Genomic DNA, 19,348 nt, shown 5'->3' on the forward strand with positions numbered 1-19,348 from the left:
ACCAATAAAATTTCTATTTTTTGACTAAAAAACAGAAAGAAAGATGTAAGATAGTTTGATTGGTCCAAGTTTATTAGATTTTATTCTGCCTTGTGTTGTGTCTTCTATTTAGCTTATCTAGCATGACAAAGTTAATCTAAAAAAAGAAAAAAAAAATCCTGATAAAGTGAAATCACAGCAAGTCTTTGATTAATGATTAGTTCAGATTTCTTTATTCAAAACTGGAAGAGAGAGAGAGACAAGACAGGGCCTTCGATTTTAAAATTCTTTCCACACGATTCAAAATCCCCAAAACAAAGAAAAACGACATCGTTTTTGTCTCAATCCAATACCAAAAAAAAAAAAAAAAAAAAAAAATCCCACCGAAGCACAGCACAGTAACATCGTTTCTTTCTCTCTTCTTCTCATTTCTGATATCTCTTCTTCTTCACGCTCACACATCCACACGATACCGCTCCACCACCAACCACCACCGTCCTTCCTCCGGCGACGAACTTCCGGCGAGCTCTCCAGAGCTACGGGCTTAGCCCAATATCAACATCACTGAAAATGAAGGTGATTTCTTCAAATTTCGTAAATCTCAATGCTTTTGTTCGATTCGTGCTTTTTTGTTTATACATTACATTGTGTGCCTGTGTGTTTGTGTGTGTGAGAGAGAGAGATTAAAGAATAATCTGATAGAATGTAAGTTGATAATGTGAATTTTGAAGAAACCCTCAATTTTGGATAATTATGGAGGTTTTTGGTTCTCAAGGTTTCGTTTTTAGGGTTTCGTCTTTCATGTGCTCGAATTATTGGGAAAATGGGAAGTGGGTTTTCAATGTTGTCATGGGATTTTGTTGAAGTTTATTAGGTATAGCTCAAATGGCACTTCGTTCCCTTTTGAGAGTAATGTGGAGGGTGAGGTTGTAGGTTCAGGACTTGTTAGGAAGGTTTTGAAGTTACAAGTAAGCAAAAAAGTTTGAGGATTTTGTTGAGGTTTATGTTGGAGATGTATTTGGGATTCTGTTTTGAGAATTTCGAAGTTGAATTCTTGGGTGGAAACTTTTTTGTTGTGAGTTCGCGTGGTATGATTTGTGTGGGAGTTTTGAATTCCTATTGTTTTCCATGAGTTAGGGATAATTGATGGAATGTCAGTTGTTAATGTGAATTTGAAGGGCGGAAAGTGCTGGATTTAGAGCACTTCATTCCGCTGTGAGAGTAAGTTGGAGGGTATTGTTGTGGAGTCAGGACTCATTTCGTGAGTGTGGAGCTTACCAATAGAAAAAAAAAAGTTTGAGGGTTTTGTTGATTTATTTTATGTTGGAGATGTATTTGGGATTCTCTTTTGAGGATTTTGGATTTGAATTGTTTAAACTTGGTTGTTGTGATTTGGTGTGGCATGAATTGAGTTGGGAGTTTTTCATATGGGTTGAGGAACTAAGGGTGGTTGAATCTCTATACTTGATCAGGAAGGTCGGACTATGGTCACACGCATACGTGCACACCCTAAATTCTTGTAGCAATGTATTATTTATGTATTTATTTATTTTGTGGCTAAATCAAGAATTGGGAAGGGGGGAAATGAATGAAAGACCTTATTGGTGTGAATTCTATGCCCAGTAGATTTCTGTGGCTGAGTTGAAGAAATCATGGATACTAAAATTGATCTTGTGTAAGGGGCGTTGGTAGGCGACCTTAAAGGGCCAGAGGAGTCTCATGTGCAGTTCAAGTGCTCTCTGTTAGGCTAAAATTCTGGGAGGATATGTATGATTTTCTCTTTTTAACAATCTTATGTCCTTTTTTTGATTAGTAAGTTACACATGCAAGTATGAATCTGGTTACTGTTACCTATATTTTACTTATATATAAAAAAGAAGTTGCACATGCAACTGGTGCCTGTTGGGCCTTGAACTTTATTATCTTATGTTATCATTTTTGTTATTTTAGATGCCAAGTATTAAGTAATGAAGATGAGAAAATTGAAAAATAGAACTTAGTTCTTTTACTCCATTTTCTTCAGGTATTGAGTTTATTGGCTTAGTACAAAGCACATGTGATTTGGTCAGCAAAAATGTCCCTTCTAAGTAGGTTCTTTTACAGAAGACCCCCAGATGGCTTGCTTGAATTTGTTGACAGAGTATATGGTAATGGCCTTCATTCCTTAATCTTGAATAAATTGCTATAATAGCTTTGTATTTTTGTGAATTATGAATCCATACATGTGTTATAATTGCATACCCACTGTTTGGTTTCATGAATATCTGCAGTTTTTGATTCGTGTTTTTCCACTGAAGTCTTGCCTGATGGAATGTACCAAATATACTTGCATGAAATCATAACTGAGTTACACGAGGAATTCCCAGGCTCATCATATCTAGCTCATATAATTCCGTTTGAGATGCAATTTTATTTTAATAATTCGATAGTTACAATGAGAAAGTAGAATTAATGATCAAGAAGTATCAATCTATTGAGCTACAAGATTCTTGGCTTGAGGTGAGATTAGTATTTAGATAATGTTTCACAACCAATCACAAACATAGAATTTTTTTCGTTGACCACAATGAATATTTAAAAACACAATAAATATTTAAATACAATGGCACCACTATCCTGAGGCAAGACAATTAGAGAAAAAAAAAGTGATTACATTCTCAAACTGGATCCTAAGTTGAGATTATTACATCTGGAAAACAATATGCAGTCTAATAAATTAGGAGTTTATGAATTTGGATACAAATTCATCAATATTCTTGTCTGAACTGCCCCCCTCACTGCCAGCCTTTATTGCCAAATCCCTCCACTTCTTACAATTCTCTAGGTAATCTTTCCCTCTCTCACCTTCCATTACTTCCTTGATGCAAAACTCAATATCTTCTCTTTCAACAATACCATTCTCGCAAACCTTAGCCCTCACTCCCACATTCCACACATCCTAATCATACTTGGCATTCGTAGTTTGATCAGTCCATTGTGGCACTCCCAAGCTCAATGCCTCCAAAGTTGAATTTCAACCACAATGTGTTAAAAAGCAACCAATTTCCTTATTTGATAGCACTTCCAGTTGGGAGCACCATTGCACTACCAACCCTTTATTTCCTATCTCTTCCACAAACTTTTCAAGGAGCTTTGCTTCCTCAGAAGCCTTAACAACCCACAAGAAATGGAATTTACTTCCTATTAAAGCAAATGCCAATTCCTCCATTTGCTTGTTGCTTAAACTAGCCATGCTACCAAAGGACGCATAAATAACAAACCCTGTTGGCTTAGTGTTGAGCCAATTATTGCAAATAGATGAGTCTAATATGAAAAGATTAAGCCCATAATCATTGTCATTTTCTAGATGTTTGCCTAAATAGAAAGATGGAATTGTTGGTCCAATTGGCAGTAACCGACAGACTTTTGACATGGAGTCCACCACCTGATATGAGGAAGGACAATAATCAAATTTCTATTGGTACGAAAGGTTATAATAGCATTCCATGTACATTTCTTATCAGTTATAGATTATCCTTTGCTGCTTGGACATATACATCTTAAAATGAAAAGTCACATCATCTAAAAAGTTGAAAAAGCACAGCAACAATTATATTACTGAAAACTTCTTGATGGTTACAACCTTAACGATAAATGCTAGTATCATTGTCACAACTTCATTAGAATTGTTCTATGTGGCAAATTACGATTGGTTGTTTGTTACTATCACAAAAGTCAACTATTTTTTCTTCATTACTCACAATATGTCGAACGCTTTTAGCAAAGTGTATGATAGTAGTATTATTGCAACCTTAATTCTAGCATGATCTTTATGGAAGTTTCAGGTTAATTATGTTAGGATGAGCATTTGCATCCAGTTATGCATAATAAATTGATCAAGTATTAGATGGAATAACTATAGAAAAAGCAATTGATTAGTATAACATTAATAGCTAAGAGCTTTATTGCTTAATTGACAGCTCTTGATATTTTCAACCGAGACATCCATAATTTAAATAAAAATAAAAATAAAAATAATAAAAATAAAGTATGACATTATAAGCTCAAACTCATTGTTTATGCATTTGAGATAAAAGATATCTCAACATGCCATGTTAATGGACTCTGCAAAAAACAAATTGGATAATAAATTTATAACAAAGTAAGGTCGTATAAGACCTCCTTAAGTGAGAATCAAATTTCTGACGACTGTGGGTTTGGTTTTTCTAACGACTATGAATTTGGAATTTGGACGATTGACAAACTAAAAATTTTAATCATTATCAGATTTTTTTTTTTTTTTTTGGTACAAATCATTATCAGATTTTAACACCAATATAAGTAGATATCTAAATTATTATTATTTTTTTTTAATGGAGATACCTCAATTTGTAAATATTATATTTTAAAATTTGCATTACCTCTATAATCAGTTTCTTCTCTTCTATTGTTTATTCAAAAGAAGAGTGAAATGATTAAAAAAAAAGGCAGTCCGACCCACACATAAAACAATTTCTTAAATGAAAATTATAAAAATGAAATTATTGTATATCATAATTACCCACCTCAGGCTCTAGCTCGTAGAAAGTGTTGACAAGAACTGCATCGGCTTTATCGGTGCTAGAAAATTGATTGAGCACCATCTCAAAGTAAGCTGGGTACGATCCAGGCACACTGATAAAAGATGGCATATCTTCAAGCTCAAGCACAGGTAGACCAGGAATTGAGATGGGTGTGGAAGTAATTGGTAGTTTCAATAGTACATGGTGCACATGATAGTATATGAAATTCACAGCACAAGTTGAGTGAAGAAAGCAGCTCCAAATATACCAAACTTTTTAGCTACTTCCAAAGCCCAAGGCAAAAAAGGGTCATAGATTATACATTCAATTGGGTTTGCAGTGTTTTTGTTCTTTATAATAAGGTCAGCCAGTGTTTTTGAGCCTATAGTTTCCATACGATTGAGATATGCATGGATACTCTCTGCTTGGGCGAACCCACCTTCATCATAGCCATCTGATATTGTGTCAAATTGGAGAGAGCTTGATGATTGGGGTTGCATGGATGAAAAGGGTTGTGGCTAGTGTAGCTTTAAGCCCTTTGGAGACCAAACGTTTAGAGAATTGGAGCAATGGATTTATGTGGCCTTGGCTTGGATATGGTAAAGCTAAGACATGGCCTCTATATGTTTTGTTTCCATTTCTCTCTCACTCGGGAGTTAGCTCAACAACTATTGAGTTTAGTAGTTTCCAACTTAGAGCTATCTTAGGAAGAGTTGCATGTCTTGCTACTCGGTGAAACCTATTTGTAGGAGGAAGTATGCGACTCAACATTTCCAAAAAATTAAAATAATAATGTTATATTAAATTAAATGTTATAAAGAACAAAAAGACTGGTAGATTGTACGTGCTGCCATCTTTTAAAATTTCAAAAGTTATGGCATATTTTACTATAATAATGTTAGTAGCACACATAAAAATACACATTTTGCCTCAATGATCTTGTGTGATAAACTGTAATTGCATGTCTGTCACTATAACATGGGCTTAGTATTTTTTTTCTTACTTAATTTGTCATGTAAGACAATTGCGACAAATTGTGTATATCTGTGTTACTATCATTGTTGTTTTATTGCACCATTCTTTGTTTTTTTGTTTGTTTGTTTTCTTTTTTTCTTTTTTTTTCTTTTTTTTTTTAACCTTACGCCAAGTGGGACATGTACAAAGAGATAAGAACACGTTACACATTTTCGAAATAAATGGCTTTTTTCCAAAAATAAATGCTTATTGTGTTAACAAAAAAATGCATTTTGTTGACCGCATTTTTATTTGGGGTTAAATTGGCAAGTTATATTCTTTTTCTTAAAGGCTGTATTTGGTTCAACAGAAATTGATTTTTAAAAAATATTTTTCATATTTACAAGTATTAGGGGTGACGGAAAATGTTCGTCAAACAGATATTTTTTTTCGGTTAACCATAAAATAAAGACAATTATAACGGAAATTAGTTTACAGATTCATTTTAGGCCTCACCTAAAACTTTTGAATTGAACCTCCACCCCCCCCCCACTAATGTCCTCGATCATTGCTGGCTAGTGGTCGCCACCGTTGTTGATCCCTTGATCATAATTTCTTTTATCTGAGGCTATGTTTGGTTCAATGAATATTGATTGCCGAAAAATATTTTCCATATTTATCGGTGTTTGGGACAACGAAAATTGTTGGTCAATCAAAAGTTGCTATCCTGTTTATCATAAAATAAAAGTACTTACGGTGGAAATTAGTTTATGCTTGTAAATCATTTTTCGCCTCACCCAAAACTTATCAAACAAATTTCCACCCCCTATCTACCACCCAACCACCACCTAGTGGTGGAGCCATGCATACCCCCCCCCCCCCTGCTCCCAATTTCAATTAGAAATTCCTTTTTTTTTGTTTGAAGTTACATGTTTTAGATGGGTTACAATTCTATCATTTATAAATTAATTTGATATTCAAATAAACAAATAGTTATCTGAAATAATTTATCTCAAATATAAAAAAAAAATTAACTAAAAAGAAAACAATAATTGCCACCCAATAACCATTGGTGAGTATGACTCTTTTTTTTTTATTCAATTTGCTTTTTTTTACTTCTCATCACTACTTCATGTTGTTTTTATAGTGTTTTAGTGCAACAGATTGCTAAGTCCAAAACTCTTGTAACCTTGTTTCAATTCCAAAAAGGTAAAGATGTGTAAGGTTAAAAAACCCATACACTTTGTAAAATTAATTAATATTAGCCATTTCCCTCAATTTTTTTTTTTTTAATATTAGCCATTATTTTTTCTCTATACTCCCCATTTGCTTGATTCTTCTTCTATTCCTTATTTTACATTATATAATATATTTATATATTTGACATAAATATATAATAAATTATTCCTAATTTGATACTGATATATAATATATCATATAAATAAAATAATGTTATTTTATTATATTTTTTATACATTCAATCATTGTATGTCTAAATTCTGGGATCTTTAACTTATTAGTAATTTTTTTTTTATCCTAAGTTATAACAAATAATAAGGGATTTGAACCCACTATTAAAATTATTTTTTTACTCACCAATATTAACTAATAACTATCTGTTACTTAAAATTTATTGTGAAAATATTGTGGAAACATTTTATTGTGATTTTTTATTTTTTTTCCTTTCTTTCCTTGCATCCATACGAACCACACGTTTCTTTTTCTTCTTTTTTTTTTCTCTTGTTTTTTATCCTCCACACACGTATCCCCATCCCCATCCCCTTATCTGACTCCTCTCTGCTTTTATTTTTCTTTCTTCATCTCTAGCTCTCATTCTCTTTAGCTCTCTTTCTCTCATACTCTCACCCTGTCACACACACATTACGGGCGAAGAACAAAGCCAGAAGATCTCCCCTCTCGTCTCCAGTTCCCTTCCTCCTCCAAACTCAACGAAGATCTCCCCTTCTTGCTCAAATCCCTAAATTACCCTTTCAAATTAAACAAATCCATTCTCAAAACCCCTGGTACTCCTCACCACTGGCCTTCCATTCTCACTATCATTCACTGGCTCGTCCAGATCACTCTTTTCAAAGAAAATCTCTCGTCTTCTGTGTTTTGTTTTGTTTTTGTTTGTTTGTTTGTTTTTTTTTTTTTTTTTTTTTTTTTAGGTTCAGATTCAAAGGGAAGTAGGGAATCGTGAGAAGTTGTCTAATCACGGTTCTCAAAACCGTGAGGTCCGATTGCGGTTTGCATGGGTCCCTGCTTTTTTCCCATAGAGCGGTTCTTGAGGCTAAAAGAACGGCAAAAATGAGCGGTTCAAGGTTTTCCCAGTCGAACTGTATGGTCCAGTCCGACTTTCAAAACCTTGGTTTTGTACAGTGCACTTATAAGTAGCCTTCGTAATGAAGGGATTTTTGATAGAGGAAAAGAGCTTTTTGATGAGATGTTGGCGAAGGGAATTTTTCCCAATGTAATTACCTATACTTGTTTGATGCATTGCCTTTGTAAGATAGGGTGATGGAAAGAAGCCATTGCTATTAGGACATATGTGGAACTTGTTGTAAACATATGTCATTTAGAGTTGGCTAATCCTTTTGACAAAACGCACTTTACTTGTATTTGGGTAGATCTAGGATAGGCTTAGTATTTCAAGAAACAAGAGTTCAAGTCTAGTATTGAAGTCATGCAAATTTGTCCAAAAAATAAGTGAAGAAGTGCTGATTCATTAAAGCTCGACAGCTACTCAACAGATAACCTATCTATCGAGGTCTCGATAGATAGCTCAACAGCTATATCTATCGAGAATTACGAAATCAGAATTTCCAGATCTGATTTTCGGCCCATGCTAACATGTATGTGTAGAGTTTCTTTTCTCACAACCCTAGACATATATAAAACTTATTTTAAAAGTTGTCACATAAGAGAATATAAAGAGAACACATGCAAAAAGTGATCGATGTCTTATTCTCTCTGAAAGAAGCTACTGCGTCTTTGTGCCTTAGGGTCTTGTAGCCAAGTGCTTCTTGATCTTCATTGTTGATGAAGCGAAGAACTTTGCAACCAACATCTTCTTCAAGTTGGTGTCTTAGTCACGTACTGGGAGCCGTGCATCATTGGTTAGTCACGTACTAGGATCCTTACAAAAAGGGTGGCATTCATATATTGAAGAGTTCAAAGGTTCTGAAGCGGTAGAAGGTTTCTGTTGTAAGTTCATCTATGGGGATTGTAGAGTTTAGGGATAAAGGTTTTGTTCTAGATCTGAAACTTCTTTTTATTATAGTGGATTGCTTTTCGGGAAGATTTCCTCCCAAGTTTTTTACTATGAAACTAGTTTGTTTCATTCGTTTTCCTGAGTCATCATATCTTGTCCTATTTACTATTCCACTGTGCATGATATTGACATGATATTGACGTTAGTTAGTTTTATCAAGGTTTATTCATAATAAATCTAATTAACAACTTGGGTTTAAAACTTGTTAATTCTATCAACCAGGGTCTAAATTTCTAAACAAGTGGTATCAGAGCAGGTACACTCTAATTGGATTAATTTCCTGAGTGTGATCCTTGACCCCCGTTGTCATGGATAGTGGAAAATCTCTTTTTATTCCTCATTTATTTGATGGCACTAATTATGCATACTAGAAAGTTCATATGAAAGTTTTTTTGCAGGCTCTAAGTGAACAGGTATGACTAGCTATTAAAGTTGACTGGATTAAGCCAAAGGAAGTGCCGATGGATTGGGATGAAGCAACAATCAAAGCGGCAAATTTCAACAATAAGGTCTTGAATGCTTTGTTTTGTGGGGTGACCAATGAGGAATTCAAGAAAATATCATCCACGGAAGTTGCCAAGGAAGCATGGACCATTCTTGAGAACATTTATAAAGGTACCAAGGCAGTAAAGACTGTGAAGGTTCAAAGACTCACTATTAGTTTTGAAGAAATAAGGATGGAGGAGGATGATACCTTTGATGAGTTTTATACTAAACTCAAGGTTATTGTAAATTCTGCCTTTAACCTTGGAGAATCTATAGCAGAATCCAAAATTGTTAGGAAAATCCTTAGGTCCTTACTTGAAAGATTCCATGCCAAGATCACTGCCATTGAAGAAGTAAAGGACATTGATCAAATTCCTATAACTGAGCTTGTAGGGAACCTTCAAACCTATGAGATGGGATTAGGTTTAATGAGAAAATGTGGAAAGAGTAGAAACTTGGCACTCTTAAGGGTATAGAGGAAGAGATTGATGACTCTGAAGATGAAGATGAAAGCAAAGATGAAGATGATGATGAGGATGAGGATCTAATCTTCATAGCTAATGAGATTATCAAGCTTCTTCAATTTAGGAAAAAGGATAAGAACAAACCTCTTAGGAAATCTAAATCCTCTAGGAAGGGTAAGAGTGAGAAACCCCTCATCCAATGCCATGAGTGCAAAGGTTTTGTTCATATGAGGATAGAGTGCCCAAACTATCTTATGAAGGAAAAGACCAAGAATTCAAAAGGTAAAGGGTTGGTTGCTACCTGGAGTGATATTGAGAATGACTCTTCTGATGAGTATGTAAATGAATGTGGACACTTTATAGCTTTTGCTGCCACAACTGACAAGGTGATTGTGGAAAGTGCTAGTGACAGTGAAGATTCTTCTGATGATGAAGTACCCAAGAAGGTGACCCTTCAGGAAGCTTATGATAAGCTATGCATTGAATTTATAAAATCTGAAAAGACTTCTTATAAATGTAGAAAATAGCTTAATGAGGTAAAAACTGAAAAAGCTGATCTATTAGTCAAATTAGATGAGACTAAAAGGTTGGTTGAGACTCTTATTGTGGAGAACATCTCATAATGAGAAAGTCAAGAATCTTGAGGTAGAGTTTAGTCAAGCTAGAACTTAAATAGAGAATATGTCTAATGCAAAGTGTTGAGGTACAAATTTTTGGGCCCTAATTTCATTAGCCCACTCACTAAAATATAATTCCCACGCAAGCCCATAAACTATTTTGAGCCCACATAAATATTTCCCACATATTACCCAAATATTCTCTATATTATTGGGTTCCCACAAATATTCCCTATATAAGCCCCATAAATTACCTTGGACCCTCTCACAAATACTACCCATTATATCCTACATATTATCCAACTTGGGCTTTCAACAAAAATGCTTATCACATTACTACCGAATTGGGCCACAGAATTACACTATCTCCACAAAAAAGCCCAAAATCATTTAACTTGTGAGCAAAACCCAAAAAGCCCAACAAAAATCTCTTATAAAGCCCGTTGCTACACAGCAGTCTAAAAGCCTGTTGCTACACGGCACTCTAAAAGCCCATTGCTATATGGCACCTCCAAAAGCACGTTGCTACACGGCATTCTAAAAGCCCGTTGCTACACGGCACCTCTAAAAGCCCATTGCTACATAGCACCTCTAAAGCTCGTTGCTACACGAAAATATTTTTGCAAAATCTTACAAAGTCCAAATATTATTTTGGCACCTAATTTTACAAAGCCCAAATGCTATTTTGGCACCTATTTTACGAAACCCAATATTATTTTGGTACCTATTTTACAAAGCCCAAATGCTATTTTGGCACTTATTTTACAAAACCCAATATTATTTTGGCACCTATTTTACATATACTAAAGTCTCTAATTCATGGGAAATATAATTACTCATCCCTTAAAAAATACTTCTCTTTCAAAATTTATAAAAGCCCATGTATATCACCCATGGTAAAACTATTCATTTTTGTAGGGATGACCAAGCCCAAAGAAGCTCAACTACAAAGCCCAGCTAAGCCAGCTCAGTTCACATTCAAATCCTAGCAGCTGAAGCTCACGTGAGTTGTCCAGTCAAGCTTCAGCACAACCTAACAGCTGGGGCCCATTGTCAATTAGTTCTAGCTTGTCCAATCAGATTAGAAGAGGACACGTGTCCAGCAGGGGCTAAACCCTTCCTTGCCAAGCTGAATTCCATCATTTCTCATGTGACACAAAGCTAGGATGACATGATATAAGGCTGGGAAGCTTCAGCCAGCTGTCTTTCCTTTCTTCTCCAACCCATTCGGTCAAGGACTAAGGGCAGCCATAACCAGGCCATGAAAACTTCTGGAACAACTTGAAATCAGTTCATTATCATGCCAAAAACGTGTACTCTCTGGTTCATGGACCAAGCACATGAACCCCAAATGGGGAAACTTAGGAAAATGTGGTTTGGAGAGCACTAAAGGGATCTCCAACAGAGTTACCAGCAAAGGGCTCCAAGATTGACACCTGGCTTGGGGTGATACAATCTGCTCTAGGCAGCTCTAATCCTAGCAGCAACAAGACCAAGATTATTAGCCTAATACATGCTCTAATTCCATTAGCTGAGGACAATCAGCATTTAATACCAAGTTAGAATTCCAGCTATTATTACCCGAAAGAACAAGAACTTTCTAAAGGCTAAGCTTACCACTCTTGGTCAAAATCTTAGGAAATAATTTTCTAAGGATTTTCTAAAGATTGAGGTTGATTTAGTAGAGATTATTTGCTAATCACCCCCTAAAACTCAATTATAAATAGAAGCTCTCCACCAACACTCCAACACACACTAATAGAAAAGAGTTCTTCCTTAACTTCTCTGTTTAGCCATCTCTAAGCTCTAACAAAGTTCTGAGTCACTAAGTTCTTATCTTCAAGCTTAGAAACTAAGTTCTCCAGCTCCTAGCTCATAAATACCCCTCATACCTCTACCTATAAACACTTATCTATCCCCAGCAGAAAGCTCCAGCAACTTTACTGAACACTCTCTCTCACTACGCATACTACCCACAGATGGCCCTCACTACCCACAAATGGCCCTCACTACTCACTACATATACTATATTCATGAGCATGCCCTGGCATCATAACGATCTTGTTGCGCTAGCTAGAATTTCTCTCTCTCCCTTCATCTCACACTAAGTTTCCTCATTACTTGCTATGATGGAACCTATGATATTTGTTTATTCATTTACTATTGAAGGTTATGACATGACAGTTACTATAGAGTTTTTCTCTCATATTATTGTATTAGAAGACTTTTCTTCAAAGCCAATGGATGATAAGTTTGAAGATATAGATACTTTCCTTAATCTGTGAAATAGCTAACGGCTGAAGGTTTATTCTACTCTGTTTTATTTTACCGCTGGTATACTTTACCGCGGGGATACTTTACTGCTGAAATATTTTACTACTGGGTTATTTCTTTATTGTAGTATGCTTTTTATTGTGCTGACGTGTTTGCTGTAGGAAGTGTTTTTAGGCCATCTCATAACCCTTGTCAGTCCCATCCTAGGCCCAAGGTATAAAATAAGATGAATTCTTCAAAAACTTCACCAATAGCCTTTGAGTCGTGCTTCAAGCCCATCGTCGAGTCTCAGTTTAGGCCCCCAACCCAGCATAAATCTCATTTGTCAAAAGGAAAACTTTTCCACCCCCGACACAAAGCCAATGGATGATGAGTTTGAAGATGTAGATACTTTCCTTAATCTGTGAAATAGCTAACGGCTGAAGGTTTATTCTGCTCTATTTCATTTTACCGCCGGTATACTTTACCGCGGGGATACTTTACTGCTGAAATATTTTATTGCTGGGTTATTTCTGTATTGTAGTATGCTTTTTATTGTGCTGATGTCTCTGTTGTAGGAAGTGTTTTTAGGCCATCTTATAACCCTTGTCAGTCCCATCCTAGACCCAAGGTATAAAATAAGGCAAATTCTTCAAAAACTTCACCGATAGCCTTTGAGCCGTGCTTCAAGCCCATCGTCGAGTTTCGGTTTAGGCCCCCAACCTAGCATAAATCTCATTTGTCAAAAGGAAAACTTTTTCGCCCCCGGCACAAAACTTGATGAGGTCTTAAGTGCTCAAAAGCCTAGTTCTGATAAGACTAGCTTAAGATATGCTATTTCCTCCGGCCCCTCCTCTTCCACGGCTTCTAGATCAAAGATTGTCTTTGTGCCCCAATCTGAGAAAGGTGATACAGGTATGAAATCTATAACTGATTTGTCTAATTCTAAATCCTTTGTTAGACCTCATGTTTGTCACCATTGTTGTGTTTCTGGACACATTCGTCCTAATTGCTTTAAGTTGTATCTTCAAAAGCAAGTGTCCGATGGTCACAAGTTTCCTCTCAAGGATCTACATCTTTTTTTGGAGAGTTATTAAAAGTTTTGAGCTTTTTAACTCAATTTTAGGAGAATTCGAATTCTTCTATCTCCTTTAGTAGGACACGTGCCTTTTCATCTTCACAGCCAAAGACTCATGCTGTGTGGGTGAGAAAGAAGCCTAAGACTTAATTGTCTTTTCTATCTGTCCTCTACTTTAATTCTTTCTATCTATAGTAGGACTCTCTTTGCTTGATTTCTTATCTACTTTGGAATCATGCTTTCATGCATATGCATCTTTTCTTCGTACTTTCATGTTGTTCGTCTGTTTTTATTTGGTTGTTTAGTTTTTATTTTGTTTTGTTTTCAAAATAAAAATAAAAGGAGAAAAATAAAAAATCAGAAAAATACAAAAATAGCTTGTGTTTGTGTACATTGGTACTTGTGTACCTTAGATGACCATTGAAACAAAATTTTCTAAACTTTGTATCTTTTGTAACTTAGATGAGCATCTCTATGCACAACCAAGCAAGTGAGATTTGTGGCTCGTGTTTGTAATGTGTAAGATTTAATCTCTTGTACTTAACATTCGTATCACTCTATTTGACGAGAAGAACTAAAAAATCCTAAGAGAAATGCATAAATAACCATCTCACCACTGTTGCCCACCAATCATGTCAATGACATCTGTATGCTTTGGCATAGCAAAAGTGCAATCAAAAGCTTAACATTATTGGGTATCTATTTTCTCTCTCTTATATGCCCATGCATGATATGCTTTACAAAAGAAAATATGCAAAGAAAAACAAAAGCAAAAAGAATCAAAATGTTTTATATATGATTGCAAGCGTGTCTTTTAAGAGATGTGGGAGTTATAGGATGTACCTTGAAGGTGATAATCCCCATCAAGCAGTTATGATTGTGTGTGAGTTGAAGTGATTTTCTCATATCTCAAATTGTCATAACATGTAGACACTTATGCAATCTTGCGATGTTTTTCACACACAACACGCAATATTCTTTGCTACTCTTAATACATATGCAGGTACAATATAATTTGGTCATCACAAAGAATACACATGTTAATGTATGCTCACTAAATTGTCTTGACTTGTTTTTGAAATATAAAATTTGTTAGACTTGTTTTGTGTGTGTGTGTGTGTGTGTGTGTGTGTGTGTGTGTTTTGGATCTAAATGCTTGACATTTTCTTATTAAGAGATATTTTTGAGAGCTTAAAATGTTGATTGGATCTTTGGCTGAGTAGCATGCTTGATTGCATTCATTTCTGTGTTTTTCTCTTTTTTGAAAAATTGTTTTTACATATCTCGACAGCTTCTCGACACCTAAGCTATCTATCAAGCCTCTTGATCTTCCTTTCTCGACAGAAGTTAACGCATTGTCGATCCATCGAGAAACTTTCTGTTTGCTCGATAGCTATTCAATCGAGGTTGGCTTCTGCTCGATAGCTGCTCAACAACTTCTCGATCTGCCGAGATCCTCTTACATGCATTGTTTTTCACATGTTTTGCATCTTTCTTTTATCTTGTTATCTATAGCATCTTGTTTCATTACATTCATGCATTTATATGGATTCCTTGTGCCTCCTTAATCATCTTTATGTTTCTTGGGTGAAACTTTCTGGCTTCTTTTACCCTTTGTCAATTATGAAAAAAAGGGGGAGAAATTGTGGAGGATATGTGGTTTCTTTTTAAGATTCTACATGTTAAGGGGAGAAATACATGTCTTTGTATGGGGGAGTTGTGTTTCATCTTGTTAGGGGGAGTGTTTACCTCCTTGTTGTTTTAGGAGCTTCTTTTAGCTTCTTGTACACCGGTCTTGTGACCATGTTTACATACATTGTGCTTATCTTTGATATATATATGATGATGTATGTCTTCTTCACTTACCTTTACATGTGTTGTTTCTTTTCTCTCTTTATACACATATTTCTTTATTGTATGTAAACTTTTATTTCTATTTCACACTAAGATGCCTTGATGAGTTTTATTTAAAGTGTTTCAGAAATATAGGTTGTCCAAGTCTATCATACCATGAACTCTCTTCTTACAAAGTTTTTCAAGAGTTTGTGTTAGGATTAGATTTTATTGTATTCAACAATTGATTATGAGTTGAGTGATTTATGACTTCTCTCATATTTCATTTGTTTGTTGTGGTTTTGTCACGAATTGCCAAAGGAGGAGATTGTTAGGACATATGTGGAACTTGTTACAAACATGTGTCATTTAGAATTTACTAATCCTTTTGACAAAACGCACTTCACTTGTATTTGGGTAGATCTATGATGTGTTTAGTACTTCAAGGAACAAGAGTTCAAGTCTAGTATTGAAGCCATGCAAATCTGCCCAAGACACAAGTGAAGAAGTATTGATTCATTAAAGTTCGACAGATGTATCTATTGAAAATTACGAAATCAGAATTTTCAGATTTGATTTTCAGCCCATGCTGACATGTATGTGTAGGGTTTCTTTTTCCACAACCCTAGATATATATAAGGCTTATTTTAAAAGCCATCATATAAGAGAATACAAGGAGAACACATGCACAAGGTGACCGATGCCTTATTCTCTCTGAAAGAAGCTACTGCGTCATTGTGCCTTAGGGTTTTGTAGCCAAGCGCTTCTTGATCTTCATTGTTGATGAAGCGAAGAACTTTGCAGCTAACATCTTCTTCAAGTTGGTGTCTTAGTCACATACTAGAGGCTGTGCATCATTGGTTAGTCACGTACTAGGACTCGTACAAAAAGGATGGCATTCATATATTAAAGAGTTCAGAGATTCTGAAGCGGTAGAAGATTTCTGTTGTAAGTTCATCTACAGGGATTGTAGAGTTTAGGGACAAAAGTTTTGTTCTAGATCTGAAACTTCTCTTTATTATAGTGGATTGCTTTTCGGAAAGATTTCCTCCCAAGTTTTTTACTATGAAACTAGTTTGTTTCATTTATTTTCTTGAGTCATCATATCTTGTCTTATTTACTATTCCGCTGTGCATGATATTGACATGATATTGATGTTAGTTAGTTTTATCAAGGTTTATTCATAATAAATCTAATTAATAACTTTGATTTAAAACTTGTTAATTCTATTAACCGGGGTCTAAATTTCTAAACAACTGCAATGCTGAATGACATGACAGAACATGGAATTCGCCCAAATGTTGTTACTTATATAGGGTTAATTGATGGGCTTTGCAAAGATGGGAGAGCTACACAAGTCATGGACTTGTTGGATTTGATGCTTAAGAAGGGTGTAGAGCTTAATACTGTAACATATAATGTTATAATTAATGGACTATGCAAGGAGGGTGGGGTTGGAGATGCTTTTAAGATACTGGAAATGATGACTAAGAAGGGGAAGAAGCCGGATGTGGTTACTTATAATACATTGCTGGTAGGTCTTTGTGCTGATGGGCAGATTGATGAGGCAATGAAACTTTTGGAGTTAATGTTGAAGGATGAGAACTTTGTTGAACCAGATGTTACGATATTTAACTCATTAATCCAAGGATTCTATAAGGAAGGCTTCCTTGATGGGGCTGTGGAGGTATATCATATGATGGTTGAAAGGGGGATCTCAGGTAGCATGGTAACTTATAATTTCTTGATTGGGGGGTATCTGAAGGCAGGAATAATTGACGACACCTTGGAACTCTGGAAACATGTACTGAACTTGGGATTTGCTCCAAACTCGACTTCCTGTAGTATTATGATCAATGGGTTCTGCAAAATAAATATGCTTAGTTTTGCTAAAGGACTTTTTAGTAAAATGAAAGCTTGTGGAGTTGTGGGCTTAGTCCTATGGTGATTGATTACAATACACTGATGGCATCCTTGTGCAAGGAAGGTAGTTTGGGGCAAGCTAGGGGGCTGTTTCAAGAACTGAGAAATGCAACTCATAGACCAGATGTTGTATCATTTACTACAATAATTGATGGAGCTCTCAAAGCAGGAGATTTTCAATCTGCCAAGGAATTGCTAATGGACATGCTTGGAATGGGTTTAGCTTCTGATTATATGACCTTTTCCTCATTGATAAGTAGATTGTCAAAACTTGGTCAATTGGATGAGGCTAAAAGTGTTTTTGAGAAAATGATAGCTAGTGGTTTTACACCAGACACCTTTGTATATGATTCTTTACCAAAGGGCTTTGCCTCAAAGGGAAAAACCAAGGAAATCATTGACTTACTTCGTCAAATGGCAGATAAAGGTGTTGTTCTTGACTCAGAAATCATTTCTACTATCTTGACATGCCTTTGTGATATGTCAGAAGTTCTTGATGTTATGGAGATTCTGCCGGATTGTTCTTAGAAGCATCAAAAGAAGCAAGCATTTCATGTGATAAGCTTTTATCAAAACTGAATAAGTCTCACCCAGAACTTAAATTATGTGCTGCATGATATTCTCCATCTCATGACAGGTTTGCTGATGCTAATATAGATCTTCATAAATGCTCTATTAAGTAAGTCCTTATGCAACCTTTTCCTTTAAAGTACCTTTTTTTTGGGTTTAATTATAGTGAAGGATTGCTCTAGATGTCATGGTTATGTATGTGATGTAGTCAAAATGGGATGAGAAATGTGAATTAAATAATAAATTGATATCCTTGTATATTTCTTGGATTTATTTTAATGTTCTGAAGAGTGGTCTACCAAAATAGGGGAAGAATTGTCAATATTTTATTTGTTATTTTGATTATTATTTATTTTCATTAGTTTTGAGGTGTTGAATCGATATATGCACTCCTATGGTATGGTTCTTGTAACTTACTTTGAACTGTAGTAATCTTCCAGTTTTGCTCACAAAGAACAGTGCATCTTCTGCTGTTACTCTCACTAGTGTTTAGCCCGCGCAATGCGTGGGATCATTTTACATATTAATGATCTTTGCATCCAACATAAACTTAGTTCTCATAATTTAGTATATTTAAGCATATAGTATCCAATATCCACTAAAATTAAATTTTAAACATTACTCTCTTCAAATCACATCATGTATGTACTTCCATTCTCCAATAGACCACTTGGAGGAACATATGAAATGAGCAACCACCACTTGTATTACTTTCATTGCATTCAAATGAGTTTGAATGAAGGGAATTCTCTAGGGTGCTTTCTATTTTGCATGTAAAAATGCAATATCTTCAAAACCATCCAATATCTTCAAAGCAATTAAAACTTGACTTACTTTGAGCAAGAAGATTGACATAAAAATCTAAACTTGGTGTACTTGTCATCAACTAACAGACATCATAACTTACTTATAAATAAGGGGAAACAAATAATAACAATTTATTACAGTGGAAATCATTTAGAAAATAGTGCAAATATATCCAATGAATTGGTATAACATCGTTGTGTAAACATTTGGGATTAATCTTCAAAGTCAAGTTAGTACATTGAGGAGGATATTCATCAAGGGTTTGTTGTAAATGATAATTTGATGGGACATTTGTTCTTAATCTCTGGGGACCAATATCTAATAAGCAACCTGAAAATTAAGCGAATTCAAAATATCACTGTAAGAAACAGATATAGCACCAAATTTGTCAAGAGTTTGATGAAACTTAACACAAAAAATGAACACAATAATTACATAATGGCAAGATAATAAGTCTGTAATTTAGATAATATATAGACCATGAAGAAAATATATTAAAAGGCAACCTTTATAAAGAATAGCCCCTTTAACTCATCTTTATTCAGTATTAATAGTATCATTACAAACTCATA

General features: G+C 35.1%; 1 long non-coding RNA gene and 2 pseudogenes across 1 annotated transcript; 2 read left to right on the forward strand and 1 right to left on the reverse strand.

Annotated features, from left to right (window-relative positions):
* Nucleotides 1-340: 340 nt before the first annotated feature.
* LOC115963165 lies at nt 341-2,460 on the forward strand. Its single transcript, XR_004085729.1, has 3 exons — nt 341-555; nt 2,003-2,126; nt 2,250-2,460. It is a non-coding gene; the product is annotated as an uncharacterized LOC115963165 (long non-coding RNA).
* A 208-nt stretch (nt 2,461-2,668) lies between these two features.
* LOC115965099 lies at nt 2,669-5,374 on the reverse strand (annotated as a pseudogene).
* A 1,315-nt stretch (nt 5,375-6,689) lies between these two features.
* On the forward strand, nt 6,690-18,037 carry LOC115965100 (annotated as a pseudogene).
* Nucleotides 18,038-19,348: the final 1,311 nt, after the last annotated feature.

The sequence above is a fragment of the Quercus lobata genome, chromosome 10 (assembly GCF_001633185.2).
Source record: "Quercus lobata isolate SW786 chromosome 10, ValleyOak3.0 Primary Assembly, whole genome shotgun sequence".
In the NCBI taxonomy this organism is placed as follows: Eukaryota; Viridiplantae; Streptophyta; class Magnoliopsida; order Fagales; family Fagaceae; genus Quercus; species Quercus lobata.